The sequence below is a fragment of the Oryzias latipes genome, chromosome 10 (assembly GCF_053564925.1).
Source record: "Oryzias latipes strain Hd-rR chromosome 10, Olatipes_Hd-rR_3.1".
NCBI lineage: Eukaryota > Metazoa > Chordata > Actinopteri > Beloniformes > Adrianichthyidae > Oryzias > Oryzias latipes.
In genome coordinates, this window is record NC_136246.1 from 27,773,654 (window position 1) to 27,799,264 (window position 25,611).

The 25,611-nt window shown below is 36.9% G+C and overlaps 1 long non-coding RNA gene across 1 annotated transcript; it reads left to right on the forward strand.

Annotated features, from left to right (window-relative positions):
• The first annotated feature begins 1,078 nt into the window (after positions 1-1,078).
• LOC144994922 (uncharacterized) lies at positions 1,079-24,609 on the forward strand. The gene is made up of 3 exons (XR_013658622.1): positions 1,079-1,910; positions 17,867-18,003; positions 24,573-24,609. It is a non-coding gene; the product is annotated as an uncharacterized LOC144994922 (long non-coding RNA).
• Positions 24,610-25,611: the final 1,002 nt, after the last annotated feature.

Genomic DNA, 25,611 nt, shown 5'->3' on the forward strand with positions numbered 1-25,611 from the left:
AGCTAAAATGAGCTCAAAATGAGTTTGAGACCGAATACACAACTGGTCCCAGAAAGGTTTCCATCCAGCAAAGGGTTAACAGAGAAACAGAAAACCCAGATCTGTCATTCCTATGTTTTATTTAGTGTCCCAAATTATCCAGACGTGCACTTTTTTAGATTCTGGAAGAAAGCCAGAACGCCATCCTGCTGATGTTTCAACCAAGAATGGTCCTCATAACAAAATCTGCATCTGCTGCTAAGTCAATTTCAACATGTTTGCAAAGTATCTCCTACAACACAAATTTTTCAAATTGTTTCTGCCCCACTTGAATGGGAAAGCATCAAATGGAGGAAACACCAGCAGGACTCAGAGCTCCATGAACTTGTCTCTTTTTCTTTGATTTGCATTTCGGTTTCAGAACAGAGAACTTTCTCCAGTGAGTTAATGAGCATTAGGTCATTTTGTATGAGCTATGAGCAACTAAACAAGGTGAAAAACCTGTATAGAAACAAGCCTGACGAAAACATATTATATTTATAATTAAATCACAAATAACTATGTATAATTTCAGTTCAAATAACAAAGGATCAAATTTCAAGCAATGATCAATTAATCATCATGAATCAGAAATACAAAATCCATTTAAAACGATCCAAAAGGTGCCATTGATAATGCAACAAACACCTGTTCTACCCCTGTTTAGTTCCACATCTTACCGGCTGCCTCCCCACTTTTTAAGATGCCTCAGAAGGTTTTTTTTTTTCCCATTTGACGGTCAGCCTCAACAAATATATACACACTTTTTTGTGCGTGCAAATGCAAACAACTGCAGTTCTAAAGTATGTGTGAATTAAATTCAAGTTGAAAAATGATGTTTTTTTAAAAGAAATTGATCCATTTTCTGCTGTTGCAACCATAAAATTAGAAACTAAAAGAAACTCATCACTAAAAGAGAAAAATATTACATGGTATAGAGTGACAATAAGAGAAAGAGGGGCAAAAGATGCAAAGTGACTAGTCCCACTAATAGTTTTTTTGCATTACTTTTTACCCTGTTGAGCCACTTAAAGCAGTTTAAGAGCCAATTCCGGGGACGTCAGTTCATACCTTTTCTACTATTCCCTTTTTTCAACCCTACTTCACTCTCCCTTACTCCTATTCCCCTTTATCTCATAAAGCTGTTCCCCAGTTAATGCGCTTTGTTCCCCCTCTTCATCTTCTCCCTTTAGAGATACGGATCGGCTTCTGTGTGTCCTGCAGCGTGCCGCAAAACCTGCAGTGCCTCCGTCCAGGATGAGGGGAAACAAAGTGTGCCGCAGAGGATCCCACACAAACATGCTGCTGCAGAATAGAAAAGAAAGTTGGTTTGCAGCAATGGCACGTGTTCGTCTTTGCCTTTGTAACGTCAGTGAAACAAAATACATCTTCAAACAGATGGCAGTGGCAGGCACTTTCTGTATTAATTTCAAGTATGCGGGAAAGAAGAATGGCCAAAAAATGATGCCAACTGCGCCTGCACATCAGCTGTGAGGTACAGAATGAACCACTTTAAGATGAGTCGATGACTTATTAAGCAGCCTAACTGGACAGCTGTCAGTGCTGCATTTAATATTCAAAAAAAGCCTTTGGCTTTTCAACAAACAGTAGATTAACACTAGTCTTTCACATTTTATTTTGCTTTCACAATCCTTTTGTATTGTTTGGGACAGTTCTGGGAGGACAAACTTCTAAGGTGGTTTGATGACATTTATTTTGGTGGATTGTGATGTCACTTCCTACACCTGCACTTTGACGATGCTACTTCCTGTGATTCGGGAAGTGTCAAGAATGGTGGCCTGCATGTGTGTAAGGAGTCATGGACACATGACCTCAGCTCAAAGCTCTCCACCTCCTTAGATGTGTTAGTACCTCAAACAGGAGCATTCTGGGTAAGCTGGGACTCTCTTTGTTCAGCAGTTTCTCTTGAGTAAAATTCTGTGTTTCTAAAACCATTTGATGAAGTTTTAATGTTGACTAAGTTGGACATTCTGGTTTTAGGCCTTAGCAGTTTAAGTGCTAATTTGCTTAATGATAAAAGCAAACTGAATGTCTAATAATGAAATCAAATGTTAATAATTAACATTATAATTATATCAGTTTCCTTACCTTCTATATTTGAGGAACCTAGAGAGAGAAATGTACTTGAGTCACAACATGTTTTGGACCATATAAGACTTAGGCTGCTGCTGGAGAGTTGTTCTAAACAATTGTCAAGCAAAATATTATATAATAGTCTGTACATATTAGATACTCCTGTTTTATTCTATTATATTTTGTGTTCAAACTGGATTCAAAAATCAGAGCATTTTAAGTAGGAAAAGATTATAAATGTGTGTTCAAAGCTCTAATTTTGTTGGACAGAAACTAAACTGAATGTGAATCTTAAAAAAATGGATGGCTTATTGTTGATCTGGAGAAGAACACTGTCCTGTTTCAAAGCTACTCTTGTTCTTACGTGATTCGATTAGTCAAAGATGGAACTGTGACAAAGTAGTTTATACCAAAGCCTGTGTTGTTTGATGCAGTGTTATTGTCCTTGAATAAAAAAAGTCATCTGTTTGACATAAAGGTCATTGGTTTATATTTGTAGTCAATCTTCTTCTTTTTTTTTTTTTTGGTTTTGTTATTTCACATATTTTTATACCTGAAGGAAGTGTGCTCGCTTGATTTGAATTTCATCTGCTCAGCAAATGTGTAGCTGATATTTACTCAGCTCAGTGTGCCCTATAACTGCATTTCAAGTTAAACGTGCATGCTGTCAATCAGAAATATGCACACATATTAGCTTAGAATTTTTCATCACAAACCAAATGGGATAAGGACAAAAAAAACAAAACAAAGAGGACTTTTATGATTTAATTTAAACAGAGTGGTGTACAAGTCCAGGGAATTTAGGAAATGGGTTTGAACACCAGATTAAAACATATGCATATGACAAAGAAAATAAAACAAAAACAGAAATGTGCACACAAAGGCTCTGATGAAAACAGATGTAAATACAGAAAGATTAGGGGCAAAAAGGTCAGAACAGACATGCACAAAGAAAAAGGCAAGAAAAACGTACCAAAAATGTAACAATATACAAAACCAAGCAGCAGCAGAGTTCAAGACGAAGGAGAACAGGACCTTGGTCTTTTAAAGAATCTCAATAGCTGCATTGGTGATATTAAAACCTGGATGGCCCAAAATCTTTTGCAATTGAATATGGACAAAACGGATGTAATTATTTTTGGTTCAGTTGAGGCCCGAAATGGCGTGGCTCAGAATTTGGAGTCTCTGTCTAACAATGTTTCTTCAAGCTGCAGAAATCTGGGTGTGATATTTGACACCGATTTGAATTTGGAGACGCATCTTAAATCAGTAGTCAAATCTTGTTTCTGGCAACTGCATAGGTTATACAGGATAACCTCTCTCCTATCAAAAAAATGTCTAGAGATGGTGATTCACGCTTTTATTTTTTCCCGTTTGGACTATTGTAACGCACTCTACACATGCCTTTCACAGCAGAGTGTGTATCAACTCCAGTTAGTCCAAAATGCTGCCGCCAGACTTTTAACCGGAACCAGAATGAGAGACCACATCACTGCAGTTTTAGCGTGCCTGCACTGGCTCCCAGTCCGTTTTAGAATAGATTTTAAGATTTTAATGATTGCTTTTAAAGCAGTCGGTGGACTGGCCCCTAAATATATAGCCGATCTCCTCATTCCATATGTACCTGGTCGCAATCTTAGATCTTCGGCGAAAAGCCTTTTAACAATCCCACAATCTAGATTGAAAACCAGGGGTGATAGGGCCTTTTCTGTAAGAGCACCAACACTCTGGAACAGTCTCCCTGAAGAGATCAGGTTCGCTGGATCCCTACCAGTGTTTAAATCTCTTTTAAAAACCTGCCTCTAGAGGCGTGCTTTTAATGACTTTACTGGCTCTTAAATTTTAAACACATGATTTTATAGATTTTATTGTTTCTGTTGATTTTGTTGATTTCATTGATTTTTTTATTTTATTGATTTTATTGATTTCGTGGATTTTATTGATTTCACTGATTTATCGATTTTATTGATTCTAACCACTATCACCTTTTCGTGTGTGCTGGGTTTTATTTCTCCGTACTAGAAACTGTTTTTAATATTGATTTCTCCCATATTTTTGTACAGCACTTTGTAATCTTGATTTTGAAAAGTGCTATATAAATAAAGTTTATTATTATTATTATTAAAAATTCAGACAGGTAGCCAGCAGTTTCTACGCTTTAGATTTTTTTCATGGTCTAAAATCTGAAAAAAAAACAAACATTCTAATGAGTTCTATCGATTTACTATTAGTGTTTGCTTTCATGCATGGTTGATATTGTCTTTTCCGCGTGTGTGGTATGTATCCAGGCATGTTGGCTTATGTTTATATTCACACACACAGTGCAATTCTCACTGTAAAATCACTTAAAACTTTTGATTGCTGCTTTTCCCCCCCTATTTGTTGTCCTATTAAAGAGTATTTGCATTTATTTAGCTTTCAGAAAGGACACAGGTTGTACTGCAACACAGCACTTTTCTTACCTAAATATGTCAGCAGCAGGGACCACGTGTTACGAGCAGACACCGCCATCTGCACTGAAACTGAACGCAAACCTGCAGTTTTCCCATTTCCCCCCCCCACATCATAAAGAGTTTTATGGTGCATTTTTGTTCTTGATTTAAATGCTTATTATTTTTATTGCAGTGGTGGATTTTGAGTGTGAAGAAGAGTAAAATTGCCGTAGTAGAGGAATTCAGGCAGTGGATCCCAAATTGAAGTGAGATTCTAGGAAATTCTTGCAATAACATCCCATGTTTTCATTCAGAAGTCTTGAGCAATGCTGCAGCACAGGGCTTTAAAGCTTCAAGGTTTCAAATAAAGGACCTGAGTGAACAAAATGTTTCATAAAAGTCAGCAATTGTACAATTTTCAGAACTCTATTTTAATTCTTAATGCTTTAGTTTATTTTTGCATTTTTCCAAAAAGTTTGAAACAACTTAAAAATCATTTAATAAGCTTATATCCTCAAAAAAATCAAGTCATTTATTTCCTTTGTCTCCATTTTCTGATTTGGGAAAATCTGTGATTTAAGTCAAAGCAATTCCAAAGGCTTCATAAACTTTCAAGCACCACGGTCCATTACAATTGTAGCTTTTGGCTCCCATAAAGCCCATGTGTGACCATCCATCCAATGATCGTCATGTCCAGGGTCGCAGGGAGCCCAAAAGAGCGAGCCTATCCCAACTGAACTATGATGCTTTTCCTTGGTGTCAGGGTTCGGTCACACATCGCTGAAAGAGAGAAATTACCTGGGTAAAATTGCTGAATGATCTAGTTGACTGATCAGAGAGTCTCAACTCTCTTTAGTGTCCCTGTGCTCTGGTCACTTACAGTGGATGACAAAAATCAAATGTTTTTTATGGAGGAGGAGGAGTCCATCCTCTACTGCTGTCAGGCTGCTGAATAAAAATCTTCAGTGAACTCATTTTTATCCATTGATTTAAAATATATATATCTATATCATTTGTTTTTAAATGGAAATTGTATATGGTGTACACTTAAGCATTTTCTATCTTCATGTAAGACCCACTCTGATGAAAATGTTGTTTTTAGTGTTTTAACATGCATGGCAGTTTTCTGATGATGGAGGACATATTTTAGGAAAATTAGGATTAAAACAGCATTTCAAATCGTTGTGAATCAGGAGCAGATGAAAAACATGTAGTTTGAAAAAGCTTGTAGCACTGAAACTATCAGCAGACCACAAGCTCCCTGCTCCGCTCCATTTTGATGATTCCACTGGCAGACAACAAGATCCATGTACGTTGGGGGTGTCAAACTCCAGGCCTCGAGGGCCGCCCTCCTGCTGGTTTTTCAGAAATCCTGTCTCATCTGCTGTTGATTACCTGGATCAGGTGTGTTTAGCCAATAAGGAGCTTCAATGGCAGGTTGGTTAGAAAACATACAGGACACCGCCCTTGAGGTCTGGAGGTGGACACCTGTGAGTACGTCTTCATTTTTCCTTGTCTGTGCTGGCATCTGGTTCAAAACTGTACAGCTAGATAGCCCTATTATTGCACACCATTGTTGATAGGTTGGGGTTGTGTGGAGCTGAAAGCTAATAGATGATGGGAAGTGGGGTGGGCTTACCCTGCACCGGCAGTCCTGCACGCATGCCAGAAGCAAATTTCTAATATATACTGCCGCCCAGAAGAAAATATGTCCTAGAAAGCGATAGTTTTTTTTTTTTTTTTTTTTTTAGCTAAAAACAGCCTAAAGACCATCAGCAACACTTTGAAAATAGATCAAAAGATGATTGGAGTCCAATGCAAAAAAAAAATTGATGTGTGTTGTTTGTCCATATCTTCAACTCAAGTTTATGTTTGTCACTTATCTTTTTTTTAATCTATGTTCTTTAAAATCTGAGCTGTGTAACAAATCACGCAACTCTTTAAGGGTTACTGGTTACCATGGCATTGTTTCAAATTTTAAGTTTGAGTCCAATATTGTGTAATTATTTCAGTTTTTATGTCATGGTAAAGGAGAGATGGCACAATTATTTATATATAAATAAACTGTCTAAGACAAAAAAATACCTCTCTTTTTTTTTTCTTTTTCTTTTTTTTTCTTTTTTTTTTTCTTTTCTAACTTGTTCTGTCCAACAGCTGAGCAAACAGATTAGAGCTGAAGGCTTTTTGTGTTGGACAGGTTTTACTATCACAAAAAGAGGTTATATAGCTTCAAGAAACTAGAGTGTAGATTTGTATAAACCCCTTTTTGTCGTATTATTTTTTATTTATTATTTACATTTAGTGTGTGTGGGGAGGGAGAGGGGAAGAATGTGAGGGGAGGGTGGAAGAGAGTAAAAGGAAGAAAGGTGAAAAGGTGGGGGATACAAGCACTGATTTGACTAAGTTATTAATTTAATTTTTAAATACCTCTCTTTTGAGTTTGAAACAAAACTAGAACGTTTTGTTTCTATTTTTATTTCAGCATTAAAATTAGTGACTTAAATCAATCTCTGCAGTACATCAAAAATACACCCTGAACCTTAAAGGAGAATACTGCACACACATTCTGTGCACAGCACACTGCAAGCTGGCCAGCTTCTCATTAGTATTATAACAAAGCATTTGGTCTATGCAAAGCATAAGAACCCTGTTGCTCTGCTTGACGGGGCTGCATTTATCTACCCATTTTATGTCATTATATTAGGAAATATTAGATAATTTAGTCTATACCTATAAAAGGTGAGGAGGTTAACCAACTTATAGCTGACTGATTTGAAATATTTGTGGTTAATGTTTAAAAGTAACCAATAATTTGGGAGTCAAAATACATCTAAATCAGATCTATCTCTGGCAAAACCAGCTGTAATGTCATCACTGCAATAATCCAAAATAATATATGACACCATGTGTCATATATTATTAGTGTGCAGAGTGTATTATATAGAGCAGTGGTTTTCAACCTTTTTTGAGCCACAGCACACTTTAACCTTGACAAAAATCCCGTGGCACACCAGCATCCAAAAATTTAGTACAAGGGGAAACTCATAGTCTGTATTGATCTACAGCCCCTCTGCAATCTCACATGCATTTTTGTGATAATTGTGGCAGAAAAAGCTGGAAGCTGCAGCTGTTTTTCAAAAAGATGTAATAAAAATTAAGTTAGAAGATTTAAAAACTTTGTTGTGGTTTCAAGACGTTTAACAAGGAAGATTCATCGTGCGCTGAGACGGTGTCACTTTAACCCAATGCATCATGGGAGATGTAGTGCTAACAGCCGCCGAACGCAGACAGACTGAGCTTCATGGTTTTGTTCACCTTTTCCATGGTCTGATACCGGATCCCGTGGAATGCAACACCGCTAAAGGTGTAGCTTTAGCGGGGAATGATTGGTGGAGACAGTTAAAGGGACGGGACTTTTCTGAAAACAGCTGAAGCTACGGCTAAATCACGGTACCGTCATTCTTATCAAAATGTCTTTAATAGAATCAAACACAAAGAAAAACGTCTTTTACGACCTTTCATATTCCTAACTACTCAGTGTTTTATCAGGACTGACCTGTTTGGATGAACCCAGAGCTGACATCCTGGAGATGGTAAATGTTTTTAGATCATTTAATGAAGGCAATTTCCCACGGCACCTCTGACCATCTCCCACCGGTTGAAAAACAGCAGCCCAAAATGCAAACATAGGGTTAGATCCACTTTAGCATGCAGTTTTTGTGTGAGTGTGTGTGACTGGGTAAATGGGTCTGTGACTGTAAAGCGCTTTGGGCCTTTAGATAGAAAAGCGCTATATAAGTTTACGCCATTTACCATTTTTGTGATAATCAAATTGGTTTTCTTGCAATTGTGTACTCATATGTTCTTGCAGCTGCCCTTTTTCTTATCATCAAATCAGTTCTGGTAAATCTATATACTCTTCTTTTTCTTTATCCACTTTTTATTATTTTTCAGTCAATCTTTAGCATCCAATTCTTTTGCAATGTTTTTATTTTTTTAACATGCCTTCAGTCAGTCTGCATTTTTCTTAATCTACATTTGGTGTTTTAGTTTCATTCCACCCACCTGTCTTCAACCTTCTCTTCTTCTCTTTCATTTCATCACTTTTTAATTTTCCTTTGCCTTTTAATGTCGTGCTCTTGCAGCTTACTTGATTTTATGTTTGTTTTCTGTCTCATAGCTTTTATTTTCTTCTAAGCTAGGTTTATAACAAAAACAATAAAAAGGGAATCAATATTTTCTCTTGATTTTCCCCCTACCTCTGCCTCCTGTTGCTCCTCTTAGTTTCTCTGTCTTTCTCTCAAACTATAGGGCAGCTAATTATACAGACTGTATTCATGTTTCCAGTTCCCATGACAACTGTACAGTAGCAGCAGAGGGAAGACAAAATTGCTGGTGGTTAGATTCTAACAGCTCAACTGTCTGTAAAAACAAAAGAAGACAAAGGTTGCAAGGCTGTGTGAGCTTTTACCTTTTGAAAGAGTTGAAACGTGTTGACAGAAGTCTCTTGATTTGAATAAAGATAATTCAATTAATGAAAATAAAGTACATATTTGTAATTCAGAGGAACCTCTTAGAGATGACAGCATTTAGCTTATCCATCGTGTGCACCGTGTTCCATGAGCATAGCTAGTTTGGACAGAGGCTCTGAAACTCTGCTTTAGGCTAATTTTTTTTAATTTATTTTTTTATATGAAGTTTTTCTCATATTGGTCAGTTATGACATCTTCAATTCCCTTAACTTTACTGAAATGGTTTTAAAGGCGATCGGAGCTTATGGTTCAATGGTCACTTGTCAATCAAAATCTTTGCTTTGGAATCTTTGCTTCCTCCCACAGTCCAAAAACATGCTTCATAGGTATCTCTCAATTGTCCCAAAGTGTGTATGTGGTTGGTAGTCCTGGCGACCTATTCAGGGTGTACCCTGCCCTCAGCAAATAGTTGCTGGTTTGGCTCCAACACCCCCGTGACCCCAAATGGGATTCAGAGGGTTCTGAAGTTGGATGAAAATAAAATGGAGAGACCCATTGATTTACACCCTGAAAACTATTTTCTTAAATCAAACCACAAAGGTAAGACAACATTTCAGAGCTAGAATGCTCAAATGAGATAGGATAGCATTTATTGTCAATGCACTGAAGCACACTAAAAATGCAATGTTTGGCAAACAACAGGAGCACCTAAAAATAGAATAAGTGAAGTGAAAGAATAAAGTTCAGGTAGCAGCAGTCATTTTTAACCAGCCCCTTGGAAAAAGTAGGTGTTTTCCGTATCGTACAACAAACACAGAGACATGGTGTGCACAACAGTGTGTTGCTAAACTCTCATATTAGGAACATGCCATAGCCATGAAGCCATAGAATGGGGAAAAAAAAAAAAAAACACAGATAGCTGCTAATGGAACACAAGAGGATTTGTCAGTTGGGATAAATTCCAAAATTTTAGCAACTACAACTGTTGCTTTTGTGTTAGATCTATAGGAAGATTAAATAGCTGTTACCTGTAAATTTAGTTTTTTATGTCTGAATATGTTTTACACTTGTATTTTTTATTTATTTTTTACTCTTCACAATAAGAAATATGTTAAAGTGCTTTTCATCAGTGCCGCTTTTCTAATGTGGAGCTACTGGTGGCTATCAATCTGAGTTGGAGCCCAGAACCCTAATCATGATCAGTTTTGTTTTGTTGCACTTTTTATTATTATTATTATTATTATTATTATTATTATTATTTTTTTTTTTTATTATTATTATTATTACTACTACCATTAATTACTGCAGCTACTGTGCCTGAATGTCCACCTATATTGATAGTGATAAAGAAATACACCATGCATATTGAAAAGTTTCCTGTGTTAATGTTATCTGCTCTCTTACAGTTCCTGTTATTGATATGCAAAATCCTTTTTAATAAAAGTTTTCCAGAGAGACAAATTAAGAGAATTGTGGACCCAAGCATAACAAAACAAAGCTTAAAGAATCCAGAGTCCTTGAAATTTCCCTTGTGAACCAGTTCCAAATAATCATCAGTGTTCAGAGAGTCTTTATTTCAGGGGAATGCACTGAGAGAGGCACACCAGGGGAACACAAGCCTTTTGTCACCAAAGACTCTTCTCAGAATTGTGAAAAAGCGCGTCACAATAAAAGAACTGGAATCAAATGTCTAAATGTCTGTCAACTTATGTGGTAACTGATATTCAGTCATTGTCAGAGAATAAAAAAAAAACTTTCTTTTCCTGGCAGATGCTAGAAACTGTCATTCTTCTAACAAAAACAGGCCATGAACATCTGAAAAGCTGCTTCATCTTGAGATAATAGTCATTGATTAATTGGCAGTGTCTTTAAATGAAAAATTAAATAAAGCATCCATATCACAAAGAAACTTATTACAAAAGATTTCAATAAAACTTTTTTTTCTTGCTTGAAAAAAGAAAAGAACAATTCTGCTAAGGAGATGCTTCCTGACCGTGTAGCTTTGACCTTAGATATCCTATTATGTCGAGGAAGCATAAAAGCTTATCTGACAAGTTAACCAATAACATAAATAAAAATGAAGTGAAGTGGAATGTGAATATAAATTAGTATTTGTATTTAGATAAACCTGGGTAATTAAACAGGTGTATTAATCCCTATTAAAATGTGATGGACAGAAGCAATTAGCAATCTTGTAGTATATCCTGAGCGTCAGGCATGGTGTGGCGGAGTAGCGCAGCAAAACTTCTGACGTCAAACAAAGATTTTGCCACGGAAAGTAATTAGAGTTCAAATAGCTGAACTTTGGCAATTAATTGGAGTTGTGTCAACCAATCAGGAAGTCAGCTTCGGTCTGTGATGTGTTGATGATGTCATCATACCAGCTCACTGGAAGAGTGTCGTCCCTGTAACTGGAAGGTCGTGAGTTGAAATCCAGGCTGAGTCATTGGGACCCAATGCCTCCCTGCTTGACACTTAGCAATAAGGGGTTGGATTTGTGCGTTAAGCCACCAAATGGTCCCTGAGCATGACTGTGTTTGCTGCTCACTGCTCTCCCAGGAGATGGGTCAAATGCGGAGAACATATTTCACACATCTAGGTGTTTGACAAGTAATGTGACTTTAACTTTAACTTAACTTGAATCAGCGGGTGGAGCCCAGGACCACATGGAGGTTAATCTAATCTATCTCCTGAACTTTACCATCACCCCCCCATTTGTTTAGAGACAAAAACAAAAAGTTGCTTTAACCTTTTATTATGTCTAAATATTCCTGGTCAGCTCTCCCAGTGAACTCTGGCTTCAGTGTAATAACATCATAAACTCTGGTGAAGTGTTTGAGGGACTGGGAAATAATTATTCATAGCTCGGTCACTGTATGCTAGGGGTCTTCAGTCATTTCAGTTGACAGTGATAGAACATTGATATGATCATTGACTATAAGTAATGACACAGGAAGTTCCTTTTTAGTTAAGATCAAAATTTTTATAGATGCTATCCTTTTGACGTTGTTGCACATACACACAATCCCACCAACCACACTGCATAATCCTTGTTGACCTTTTATTTTTATGTTGGGCTGCTCAAACAGGCTGTGTGCCACAGCTTCATGCTGGGCCAGGTGCACCGTTGCAGTCACAGTTTGAAGGATTTCAAGTCCAATTAGTCCACCCGAGTGTTGAGCTAAGCGTTGGCCAGCTATAAAACTCTCAACTCCATGACAATAGATGACCATCCTACAATCGGAAAGAACACTGAGGCTTCACAATGATCATGAGCCCATAGCCTTGGAATTATGTAGGTTTCTTTCACACTTTATAGATCTGCATGCTAAATACTGCATTTAGAAGTCAGGCTACATGCAGAAACCAAAGACGTAGCTTAAAGTGTAATAAAGATGGGGAGATTTTTGTGATCTGCTCTAACACTGTGATGAAGAGGCAGATTGAAATTGGCTATGGACTATTCGGAATAATAAAGCACAACTTTTATGATTAACACATTTCCAGTAGCCTAGTGTTGCAAGAAACTATATTTATACTAAACCGCTGTATTTTAAAATATAAATTATAATTTACAGCCATGCAGGAAAGAAATGTACTAGAACAGGAACAGACTGGTACAAAATGAGACTTTTTTTCTTTGAGTCAATCGATTCTCAACGCAAAACACTTGCCTGGAGCTTTGGGTCTGTGGAGACTTTTTAACTCATCTAGAAAACATCGCAGTACATCATTAAATAATCCATTAAAATGCTTTTATCTGCCATAAGTATTTTCTGGAAAATGAAGAGAAACTACATTTATTCTGTAGAAGCCCAAGCTTTGGACCCATGGATTATGCCTCTCCGTCCCTCATACTTATGTCAGTCATTAACACTTTAAGATTGATTGCATGATATTGATAGTTATCTCCATCTGTATTCTCCTGCTTAGCTGCAGAGTGGTTCCAGGGAAATCAGTATAAGAAAAAATGAAAACAAACTTACGCTAAGTTACGGTCACACGCATTCAAGATTTAGCCTATAGTGTTTACGCTGGACTAACAGAGAGGGGCTTATTTTTATTTTCTTCTCTTTACTAGCACATGTCCACCCACCACCAACAGTGGGAGGAAGCTTGGTGCAAAATCTCAAAGAGGTGCTAATCTCACAAATCTTGCACCAGGCATATTTTCTTTTGCCACTCTATTCCAGTATATGAGAACTTCCGTCCGGGCAAAAACACGCAATTATTAATTTGTCCTCCATAATCGGTTTTCAAACTGTTAACACTTCCATGAATTAAAAGGGATGCCATCCATGCAACACTACCATATCCTAGTCACTGATTTAGTCAAAGTTTGACATGGTTTAACATTCAAAGCACGTTCAATGGCTTTACATTATACGCGTTAAGCCCCAAACGGTCGTAGAAACTAGCATAGCTACATGTGAATGTGAGAGTTTTGAAGCCCAATAATGCAATTATACTCATTTTTACAGCCCTTTCATTGGACGTGAACCCATGTAGCACAGGGCGGTGCGTCCGTAGCTTTAGATGTTTGTTCCAATCATGTCTTTGTGAACAACACACGTTGCTTTCATTTCCTCTTCATTGATGTCATCAGCATTTTTAATCCCATCTTGTCCACTGCCGCAAGGCCAAACAGAAAGCTTGTGAATAAAAAATGAATCCTGATTTGGTCACTACATCAGGTTGGGAACCCCAGAACTTAGTATTTTTGTTCAGTACCTACATTTTTAGGTGTTTTCCTTCGTCGTGCATGGCTGTTCATGCTGAATGAACGTCTCCTGTAATTTAGTAAAATGAGTAACTGCTCGAAAAACTATTTTTTAGCAGTCTTTATAACTAGAACAGTTCAATTTTTTATGTATTAAAAAGATCTAAATGTGCAAAACTAAACAAGTTCTCACACTTAATTCTTAAAGAAGTTTCCTGAGAAGAAATATTAATCTTTTATTCTAGGCTAATTTGCTGTCATCACAGCTCATTAATCTGAGAATAAACTGTTGAGCTCATTAAATGGTGCCGTGCATAGTCAATAAATTAATCATTCGCAAAAAAGTTGCCTACTTAAGCACCCTTAAAGATGTTTACGGTCAGTCTACTGTTTTCTTTGAGTCAAAAAATCTTACGGATATTGGTCTTTGTGTGAATAAAAAATAGTTTTTAAAATTAAATCATATTTTCCTATCAGAAACCATCATGTAAGAGAAACTGCTGTAATCTTGTTTTCTCTTGTAAATTGGGGTCAGTCTCATTGTAATTGTTCGCATACACAGTCATGAATATGCAGGGATGGAGATTAGGCCCTTTGTACAAATTGACAGCAAGACAAATGATGCAATGTGCTGCAACGCATCCTGCAACTTAAATAAGAAAAGAAAAAAAATAAGCACACCTGTTTGCTTGTTTGGTTTGTGGATGAATGAATGGGATCATGAGTGGCAGACGGTGAGTGACAGGTGGACAGACATGTACAGCAAGAGGCCGTGTAAATATGACCAGCTGCACTTGTGTACTTCATTCATGCACTCGTTTCTGTGCAGCAGTTGCTCATTTGTCTGCAGAGCAGCATTGATCCCTGAAGATGCTTGATTGTCACTTGTTTGGAGGGCATCGTTATTTTCTGAGCTTGAAGGGTGAGCGTTGTTGAAGCAGAACAGTGATGTCGTAAAAACACAAATAATCAATTTCCAATCAGAGGTTCGTGAACCATGAATATGGATCAGGGATATATTTCAATAGATGCTAACTAACCAGCAGGCTAGGAGCTGTCTGTGTTTAAGATTATCTTTGACAACACAGGGTCATCTATAATTATTGGATCTGCTGCAATCCCCAATTAATGTTTTATAATATGTATTGAAGACCCACTCCAATGAAAATGGTGTTTTTACCATATTCTTGTGGGATTTTTCTCATGATGGAGGACATGTATAAAGAAAATTAGGCTTAAAATTACATTTCTAAATATTTATATATTCAAATTGAGTAGCAGATGAAAAATGCTATTAGAAAAAGCTTATAGCAGTGATGTAGGGTTCTCATATTGGCTTTGCACCAATATGCAATACATTACTAACGTAAAGGGTCTTTGTTACATGACGGTGCTGCAACCGACTAAGCTGGTTTACGTTGAATGTGCAAGCACTTCACTAAAGTAAAGTGTTGCAGTTCAGCACAAAGCTGCTTTTCTCTGCTACAGAATACACTGGAATTGGGATGATTGCGTCAATGGGTGAAGAAACAGTTGTCAAAAAAAATGTTTAAAAACTTTGTTTATGACATATTAAATTTGGTTTCAGCTAATTTAGTTTTTTCTAAACTGTTAAAAAGTTGGCAAACGCAATCTCGCATAACTTTGAGTAATATTCTTTGTGTTACAACAGGCTTTAAAAAACACTGAGCTTAAAAATAAACACAACATATCTACTATTTAATTTTAAAGAACGGATGACCATCTTCAGTGAAGAAAAAGTTTGTTTAAATTGTATGAAAGTATAAAAATCATATGATGGACAGATGCCACTACTTGTGTATGTAAATCAAATTTAGAAAAACAATCTTCACAAAAAACACTAACTTGATTAAAAAAATAAAAACGTGTTGCTAAAATGTTTGAAACTCTGACTCACTGCTTCTCCATCATCACTCACACCTGCCCTCTGAGCAGCCTCCATGGAAGGCTACAATGTAATTTCTACCCCCCCCCCAAAGAAAAAGGACTGCAGCATCTGAAGCTCCGAGACCTTCTCGTTTGAGAATCTGGGCTCTGATATCAATTAGAGTGAGAGAAGAGCAAATGGAGGCAGTCGGGAAGGTGGGAATTCAGAAATTAAGTGGTATTCTCATTTAACCAAAGCTGTTGAAATGTTCCTCCCGTGTGTATTGGTTTCCGTGTCAAACTGCAGAATTTAATGAATCAAGTGAAACAAAATCCCTAAACCACTTCCTCTTATCTTTAATTTGATGGCTGACTTTTGTGGCGACCGCAGTTGTTCAATCACTGTTACTTCCCCCTGCAGCAAAATTTGCAGCGTCTCATGACGCGCAGGCATCAATGATTAACCGTGAACTACTTGAATTGGGCCTTTATTGTATCTCCTTGTTGCCCCTAAAAAGAAGCTGTTAGCACTAAAACAATGTATTGCGTTTGTCACTTTCAATGGATTTCTCTGTTTTGGTATAAAAAGGGTTTTGTACGGATTCCAACCCTTTATGACAGATGAAAACACAAAGGCCGGGCTCTGATAAAACAGAGTACTCTTTACAGTAAAGACCAATAAAGGAAGACCAGAGAGATTGAATGCCTAACATAGCACAACTCATCAAATAAGACTATTCACAGGAGGCAGCTCAGCCGACACAGATAGAGTTTTGGCATTTGTCATCACTATGAGGATTATTTTTTCTTTTTTTCTGCTCTTGTATCTTTTTAAAAAGGCACAGATCATTCAATATGCTTAGGCTTCATAAAGCCCTTTTTGTCATCACTTTCACAGAATGATGGAAGACGTTAATTGGATTTCGGCACTTGTTAAAAGCTGACTGTAAAAGAGAAGTATAAATGCAGAACCTAAAACACATTTCTAGGAATATGGTTATGTTCTATGGAAAAAGGCCTTGATTGAGGGAACAAAAAAAAAAGTTTTTTTTGTGAGTCATTAAACATGTATTAAAAGCTAAATTTTAGGCCACAACTGGTCTCACTGTAACTAGATACAGGATGTATTAGCTGCCTTTTATCTCTTTAAACAAAGTTTTCTTCTTAAACATTGTTCTATATAGGTTTGTTTATTATTATTTATTTATATTTTATTAATAACGTAATAATTTTTGGTATTGTTAAGATTTATGTTTGTTTTTTCAATTAATATATTTCTGAAATCATCAAGTAATTGTCACCCACAAAAACTGAGCCCATTTCTCTATTATTAGAAACTAAACAGTTCCTTTCTGCAAATTTTGAAAAATAAATAAGTAGAAAGAAAATAAGTAGAAAGATGCATCATTAATATTTAACTTACAAGCACTGAGCAATGTCCTTTTTTTTATTTTTATTTTATTTTAATGGTACAAGTATTCTCTTTCAAGGCTTTTCTGTGACAGAAGACTTCCAATGCTGGGGCCAACACAAAAATTTTCTCAGGAGTTTACAAAATTGTATCTTCTTTATTTTTTTAAAGGTGCTTTCTGTCTGTGCAGATTTTGACTACTTTAAGTGAAATACACTTTCCTTTCTTCTTTCTTTTTTTTTTTTTACTCTAAACATTTCACAGTTGTTTTGGGTTTGACTGTAGGTGTGCCAATAGAAATTTTTTTTTTTTTTTTTCCTATCCAGTATAACAAAAATATATCAAATATATTTAAATACAGCAGTATTGATTACATTTTATTTTGTAAAGGCTTTAAATATTTTTAAAAAGAACTCCGTAAAAATGAGACCTTTTCTGTAATACCTATGTCTTTAAACCTAAACTTCACTGAGATATGGACAATACCTAAATTGTGAGTTGAGTAATTCAACATTTCTTCATAAATCTCTCCACACATTCCTTAACCCTTCAACTAAAACACTTTGAACTAGCGTAACTCTTTAACTGTTTATGCAATTAACTAAATAGACAAACACTTTGGGGTCATAATTTTTTGCATATCGGCACAAAGCTGCTTTTCTCCGCTCCAGGATAAGTTGGTTTTTGTTACTTACATAAACAGTTGAAGAGTTAAAATAATTTAAACGACAATCCTGGAGCAAAAACTGGAACGTTAAAGGGTTAACAATATCTTTCACTGGATCATTTCCAAACATTTCCCTACTTTTTATATATTTAATTGTTCCAACAGAAGAGGGAAAAATATCCGCATCGATGCAGACCTCTGGCAGCTTTCTTGCTTGTCACTCGGACATCCTCAAGAATTCATTGCCGACAGCCTCAAAGATATTCTGAGAATCATCTGGAATGCAGCGCTGAAGCTTACAGGTAGGCACTGAACTAATGCAGGTCTAATGCAACAAAGCCATATAGAGCCTAATTTTGCTTCAGGAATCAATGATTTGCATACTTTTTCTGCATCGGACATGGACAGTATGCCAAAGTATTGTATGTATGCCAAAATGACATAACTTGCTTTTGCACCTCTTCCTGATCCTTACAGTGCAATGTTGGATACTACCTTTAATACTTTCGGAAATGCCCAAAATAAACCAAAACTACTCAATAAATAAGTACTTTAAATTACTGTGAATAATTACATCTTGCAGTGGGATGACTTGCATTGTGGTGCAGAGAGATGGATGTCAGATGCAGTTATGACCGAGGCAAAGTAAACAATCTGTAGTAATTTTTGTGTCAATGCAACACAATGGAGGTGCACCTCAAACTGACCTTTAGAATGAAAGAATCCAGTTGAAATATTCTGGTCATAGACATAGTTTGATAAAGGTCCAACACCATAGATAACTGTTTAATAATTGTCAATTTATATATGAAGAATATAACGATGACAAACCGCAATTTAACTATTAGAAAATCTGTCCATTGAAATTGATCGTGGGCAGCCGTCCGTCTCGAGAGACGATGGTGTAGCTCCTTGTTGAATCTACCTGCACCGCCGAGAGTGGCTGGGCAGTCCGATTCTGGAATGGCAGTCCCTGCCACACTTGGTACAGGTGAAGGATGATGGCTCTTGCAGCTGCTGCTGCCGCTGCTTCCTCCTGGTTCTTTTCTGTACAGCATTCTCGTTCCGCTTGGCCTCAGCATCTGTTGTACCCTGCCTGACTGCAAGTCTCCAGATGGGGCGATCGTCTGCTTGACTTTCCCATGTGTAGGGGTCAATGGAGCACCACCTCATGTCCTTCTTGCAGACGTCTTTGAAGCGCAGCTTTGGACGCCCTCTTGTTCTATAGCCTTCAGCTAGCTCGCCGTAGAGTAGGTCTTTAGGGATGTGGCCTGTGTCCATTCTCATGACATGGCCAAGCCACCTCAGACGTCTCTCACCAAGTGCTGCGTGCATGCTGTTCATGTTGGCTCGTTCCAGCACCTCTATGTTTTGGACATTGTCCTGCCACTTGATCTGCAGCACGCGCCGCAAGCACCTCAAGTGAAAGGTGTTGAGCTTCTTCTCATGCCTTGCGTAGGTGGTCCACTTTTCGCTGCCATAGAGGGTACTGAGCACGCAGGCTTGGTAGACGTGCAATCTGGTCTTCTCAGTGAGGCTGGAATTATTCCAAACTCGCTGCATTAGTTTGGCCATGACTGCAGCTGCCTTTGCGATTCTGCTGTTGATCTCCGAGTCAATGGACAATGAACTGGAGATCATGGACCCGAGGTAGGTGAAGTTCTCCACAACGTCCAGGATGTGTCCATCAATGGTGATTGTTGGAGGGGTCTCAGTGCCCTGGGCAATGACATTGGTTTTGTTCAGACTGATGGTAAGTCCAAACTCCTTGCAGGAGTGGCGGGGAGAGGCGACTGACGAGCTGCTGAAGGCCGCCTTGAGTGTGTGATGTCAAGGCTGCATCATCAGCAAAGAGCAACTCACGGATGAGTCATTTTGTCACTTTAGTCTTGGCACGAAGACGGGCTAAACTATAGAGCTTGCCATCCGACCTGGTGTGGATGCAGACACCCTCGCTGCAGTCCTTGAAGGCATATTGTAGGAGCATTGAAATTGATAAACTATTGCTTTCAAACTTTACTCTTTTGAAAGTTTATCGAAAAGAAAAATATGTTGTTGAAGTAACAGAACCATCATGTAATTTCATTTATGCCAAATAAGATGGATTTTAAGAAGTCATGGTGATTTCTTGGAGCCTTTGAATGCACACAATGAACACATAATGGAGCATGCATTCAGCGGTCAACCACACCACCTCCACACCACCCTCACATGACCTCTACACCACAGCTGCCCTGCAATTTAGGATCTGATGGAGAAAAAAAGGAGAGAAACAAAAAAATAAATAAATTGTTGACTCTTTAGAGTTGTTTGTTCCTTTTCTCAGTCGTACATTTTTCCAACTCTTTGTCTCCATGCATCTCTCTGGCTTGTCTATTTTTCTCGACTCTGCATGTTTTTGATTTGCTTTTCTCTCTGAGCTCCTGTCCTCCCTTCATATTTCTTATCCAACTCCTTTCCCTTTGTCTTTCTCTGCTTTTTTTAAAAGTGTACCTCTCCCTCAGGAGCTCCTCTATGTCATTACTTTAGTCCTGGATTCCAAATGTCATTATAGTTGCTGCTTTAGTCAGAATTCATTTCAATTAGAGCCAGTCACCCAGGGACTACAAACCCCCAATTTCTTTTCAAATATTCTTCTACTTGCCTTTATTTATAGATTTAAACTGTAGCAAGGTCATTTAGATGCAGACACACTGACCCCATATTATTATAGCCTTGCCAGTTGAATTAAAGTAAAATATTTCACCCATTGGTTGTTTGTTGAAGTCTATGAAAAGTACAAGAAGATCTTTCAACATAAGTTTTAGCCACAAAAATGCCATCAAAACATGTTAAAACACAGAAAACACAATTTTCATTGGAGTGAGTCTTTAAAGCAAAAAAAAAAAGTGCAATCGTTGGAGATTAAACAATAAAGTGGTATTCACCGATTTCCTTTTATAACATCTAACAATGTTTGATATTCTTAAAACGACAGTAATTATTTTAAAAAGTTGTTAATTACTTATTAAATAAAAAGAAGAAATAAAGAGGTCAATATTTTAATATTGTAAAACTCAAGAAAAACTTCTTGGTAAATAATTGGCCAGAAAATGTTTACAATGTGTTCTCTATTTTATTACCAAAGAGGAGGAAAAAAAGTAGAATTAATTTTAGTTCTGTTCATCTCAGGTCGTGTGTTGGCCCTGTATCACTTCAATTATTTCCTTGTAATGCTTGGTGTCTGTTTGGAAGAAGCAGTTAAGAAGCTCAGCAGTCTTCTGCCTTGTCTTGATATCAGCAATAACCTCCCATTAGTCATTTTTATTTCCAGGCTACGGTGTGGGAGCACTGACACCGAGGACGAGTGAGGCGGGGAGATAGCAGGAAGAAAGCAGGAAGCGGAGAGAACTGAGGTTGTTTTAGGAGCAATGAGGGCAATAGAGAGAGAAATAGAGCAGTGCAATATCAGTGGGAGTGTTTGGGAGATAAAACAAAGAAAGAAAAGAGAAAAATGATGGGAAATGAAGTGACACAATAGCAAGACTGATGGAGGAATAGAAATGTGAGGTAGGAAGTGAAGATGCAAGAAGAGATGAAAAAGTAGAAACAAATGTAAAGGCCGAGCTTTAGTTATTTTATTTTTTTTGCATTGAAAAAGTCATTAAATAAATTAAGTAAATTTGTTAAACTTTCTCTTTATTCAGTTTTAACTTGTAAAATGACTGTTCCCACTGGTCAGCACTTGTTATGTTTTTAGTTTTTCTATTCTGTATTCTATGCATATATGAATTCTTATTTTTCCATGAACTGTCTTGGTACAATAAAATATAATTATCAAATAAATACTTAATTTCCTTGGCAAATTTAAAATTAAAGGAAAAAATTAACTCTAAACTTCTTTGCTTCAGACGTTTTGGACTTTAGGACTTCACAACGTTGGACCTGACGTGCAAGTCACAGCAACAAATCACTCAATGCAAAATCATATAAAAGATCACAATGACTATTAAAAGAGCAAAACAAATAACATTTCTTTTTAGTTTGTTTAATTTTTGGGGGGATTGCGATTCAGTTTCAGGAATTTCTAAAATACAGTTGTTGCTTTTTTTGTATATTTTTTATTTTTAGGGTTTTTTCAATCTGTTTTTGTGTTGAGTGGTTTGTGGATGTGATTGGCACTTCAGGGCCGCCGTACTTGATGATCAAAAAGAAACAGAGAATCCATAGGAGGATTCCAAGAAAAATATGCTGCTGACTAAAATTAGGGCAAAAATATGTAATCCCACATCAGGTAAACTTAAAGAAAAGGTTGTATGTATTTTTAAATTTCCGCAGCCAAATTTTAGACAGAATTTGAGTTGTCGGACAGAGACTCATATTTTATTCCAGAATACAAAGGTAGTGTTGCCCCAATGACTCAAAGGTATCCAGATCCCATATCTGCAAAACAAGCTCAAATTGGCATGGAAACCAGCAGACGGAGGAGCAGAAGTCAAACATAAATGGCTGAGAGAACACAAAGAATAGAAGAAAAGGCTGAATTGTTGCAGAGGAGGACTCTAGACTTGGTCTTTCTAATGTGTCCATCCACACATATGTGACGGCTTCTTGAATTCTTCCTGTCTGTTTGCTAATCCTTGCTGTTTGAGTGGAGAGATATTCATCTGAATTTAGCTCTAATTATCTGTGTGCTAATTTCCCCCAAGTGCTTACATTTAGCCACTCTGTGTGTGTGTGTGTGTGTCTGAGGACAGCGCTGTTGTGTTTTTCTTTTTCACTTCTTATCCAAAATTCACTTCTGATTAATGAAAGTCCAATTAAGCGTCTGTCCAACAGATGCTTCCAGAAATGGAGTTTAGTTAACATTTAGGAGATAAGTTAAACAGAAAAGCAGGAAGATGGGGAGAAAAAGAAAGTGCCACTTAAAGATCTATAAACGTTAAATGAGGTTCTGGTGTATCTTGTCTAATTCACTACTCTGGATTGATTAGTGAAACCATATCTTTAATGATTGGATTTTACTATTTATTGGCTCAATGTTTTTAATTCCTTTTGTAGATTTTATTTTATTTTTTTCTGTATTTTTCAAAAGACAAGTGGTAAAGGTAAAGGTTTTGTTATCTAAACGTATTAGCACTTGACCTGTGGCAGGATTTAAACCAACGATTCAGACTTTTAATTTGTTTGGTTGTGTCCAATTCAACTGATCGGCTTGTGAAAACTATTTTTAACTGAACTGCTTTACTGCTTAAGAGGTGTCACTAAAAGGTCGTTATACGTAAAGCTTTGGAGATGTGGCCCTGAGCCACTGGCAACCACATCTCCTTCAGTGTGATAATTCCCTCGAGTGGATCTATTAACATAAACAACAACATACTTAAATTTTATAAACCCTAACTTTTAAAATGCAAAGAAATTCTTCAAAATGAGCTGTTTTTAAGAACATTATCCAAAACAGAATCGACTCAGGGAAGTAGTATATTTTTTGGATCATAAAACATTGTAGTTTCTCTCAAAACTTGACAATGTGCCATCAAAACGTATCAAACTTTATTTATACACGATTTTTATGTCTTATTAAAAATGGATTTACAGAATAAAACTATCTTTGAAATAAAAGAGAAAAGAAAAAGGAAGATATTTGGACAACAGCTGCTTTTCCATTGACTCTGAAATTGCGAAAATTGGATTTGCAATAATACATTTTCCTTATAGAAACACAACAATTTCGTAACAAAGTTGCATTTATCTAAATGGAGTTTTTGTGCCCAGAGGAAGTGGTTTTCAAAACTGACATATTTCACAAAACTGCAATGGAAAACACTTCTTTCTAAATGAGTATCATAACCAACAACCGGATTCTTGTTAGCAACTAGCCACTTTGGACACCGCACAGCGGGCGACAACAGGTCCTACAGTTGACCCCATGAAACGGTCAACTTTTACAGCACCTCTGTAAAATCCCCGACCACCATTTCCCAAAATTGCTTCATGCATAGCCGTTCCCACGTGTGAGGAGCTTGCTGCTCCATTGCCTGAATATGACGCCAGTCTCCTTTTGATGGATTAGGATGAGCTCTGGTGCAGAAGCAGAAATTTAAACGTAGCTGTTGTAAATCAAAGTGTTGTTCACATCCATCGCCATGTTTCTGAATTATTTATTGCTTGAGTTGGTTTGTGTTCATTCACATTTATGGTTTAATGGAAACAGTGTAATTGCCAAATTGTTTTTGTTTTACACATTTCTAGAATTTCAATAAAGTTTTGGGCATTTGTGTCATGGAAATACCGTTAGTGGTGATGACGAAGAGGTGAAGATGAAAAAACTGCTGTCCAGGCAAAATCAGATATAAAAAATCAAATGTTGGATATACAGTAGCTCCAAAAATTCGTGCTCATTACACTTTTTCTGACATTAATTAAAAAACTTTATGATGGTTTTTTTCTGTCATAAGAAAAGCATGTCACCTACTGGATATAAAGAGTTTTCCATCTACTGTAAACCTGCATCAGAGAAACTAAACTGTTCTCAGGAAGACTACTACTGCAAAGCAAAGTCTGTTGGGTGCCCAGGGTTAACTTGGCAATTGACCTAACATGCTATCTGCGGCATATTCAAAAATGGTAACTATGTGGGGTGGAAAGTGTGTTTTTGGGTCAGCAGTTAGATTAGAAAAGTCAAAGGTTAGAAAGACACAAGAGTGCAGTCCAATTACATGATAATAGGAGGCTGGAACCCAATTACACTCATGTCTCCATTGTAGCGTGTTCAAAATCACAGCTTGGACAGAAAGAAACAAGAAAAAATGCATTTGACAGTTCATTTGGGCAATTTCCTGCAAGTCCAACACTTCTTAAATGTTTTTCTTCTGGATCTCGACATCCATAGATTCGCCAAGTCACTTTATCCACATCTTATGTAACTGGTGAGTAGGTCTTTCTTTTTGATCTGGGGAGTTTTTATAAAATGTGGCTTTCCTAGAGTGATTACCTCAGGCTACTGTCAACTTGTTCCAATTGTTTTATAGCTCCTCTCTTGACAAACCAAGATATCTCGGTAGATTGCAAGTATTTCAGTGCCACCCTATCGTTTCTCTTTTGTCTAATTTCAGTTTCTCCCAGTCTTTATAGTTTTATTTGATCACTAATGTATTTTCACCCTTGTGTTTTATCTTTCTTTACCCCGTCAGAATCCTGAGTTCTATTCCAAGTCTCCTTGTTTTCTCTGCACTTTTGCCAGTGTCACCCTCTTCTGCTTTCCTCCTCTATAGCTGGGGTTATTCTACACACAAAACACATTTGGGAGCTGACACTGAATGAAACCTAAAACATGTGCTGCCTTTTTCCAGCTTGACTTGGAATGAGAATTGAACGCCAAAGTAAAGCTTCAGATTGTGTCGCATTTCTCCAGGCACAGGAAGTCCTGCTAAAGTTGTCAAATCTCACAATACATTGTGAGATCAGGAGAACACAGTGGAGCTTTTTCCAAGACATATGGTTCTACTTATTCTGTTTACATGACGCTCCCACAGAACTGTTCTCATGTCTCTATATAGTTAAGCAGTCTGATAATTTAAATCTCTCAGAAATTGCTCATCATCACAAAAATATGAGGGAAATTTTATATTTCACATTCAGTTTACATTAAAACAAAATGAAAATATAAGATCTTTTGATGTCAAAAAACTCCTTTAGGTTTTCTTTTATTTTATTTTTGTATGTTGAGTATAATTGGCAATGACCTTGGATTTTGAAAATCTAAAGAACATGGTTTTGTGTCCCAGATATGCAAAAGACGTTTTAAAACGTCTGTTTTTTTGAAACCTCAGGAATGTATTAAACTTATCAGCAATTTAAGCAAAAAATAAAATAAAAATTTGATTGTTAATATTTTCCTTTTAGATATAATTGATTGCATTTTTATTTGA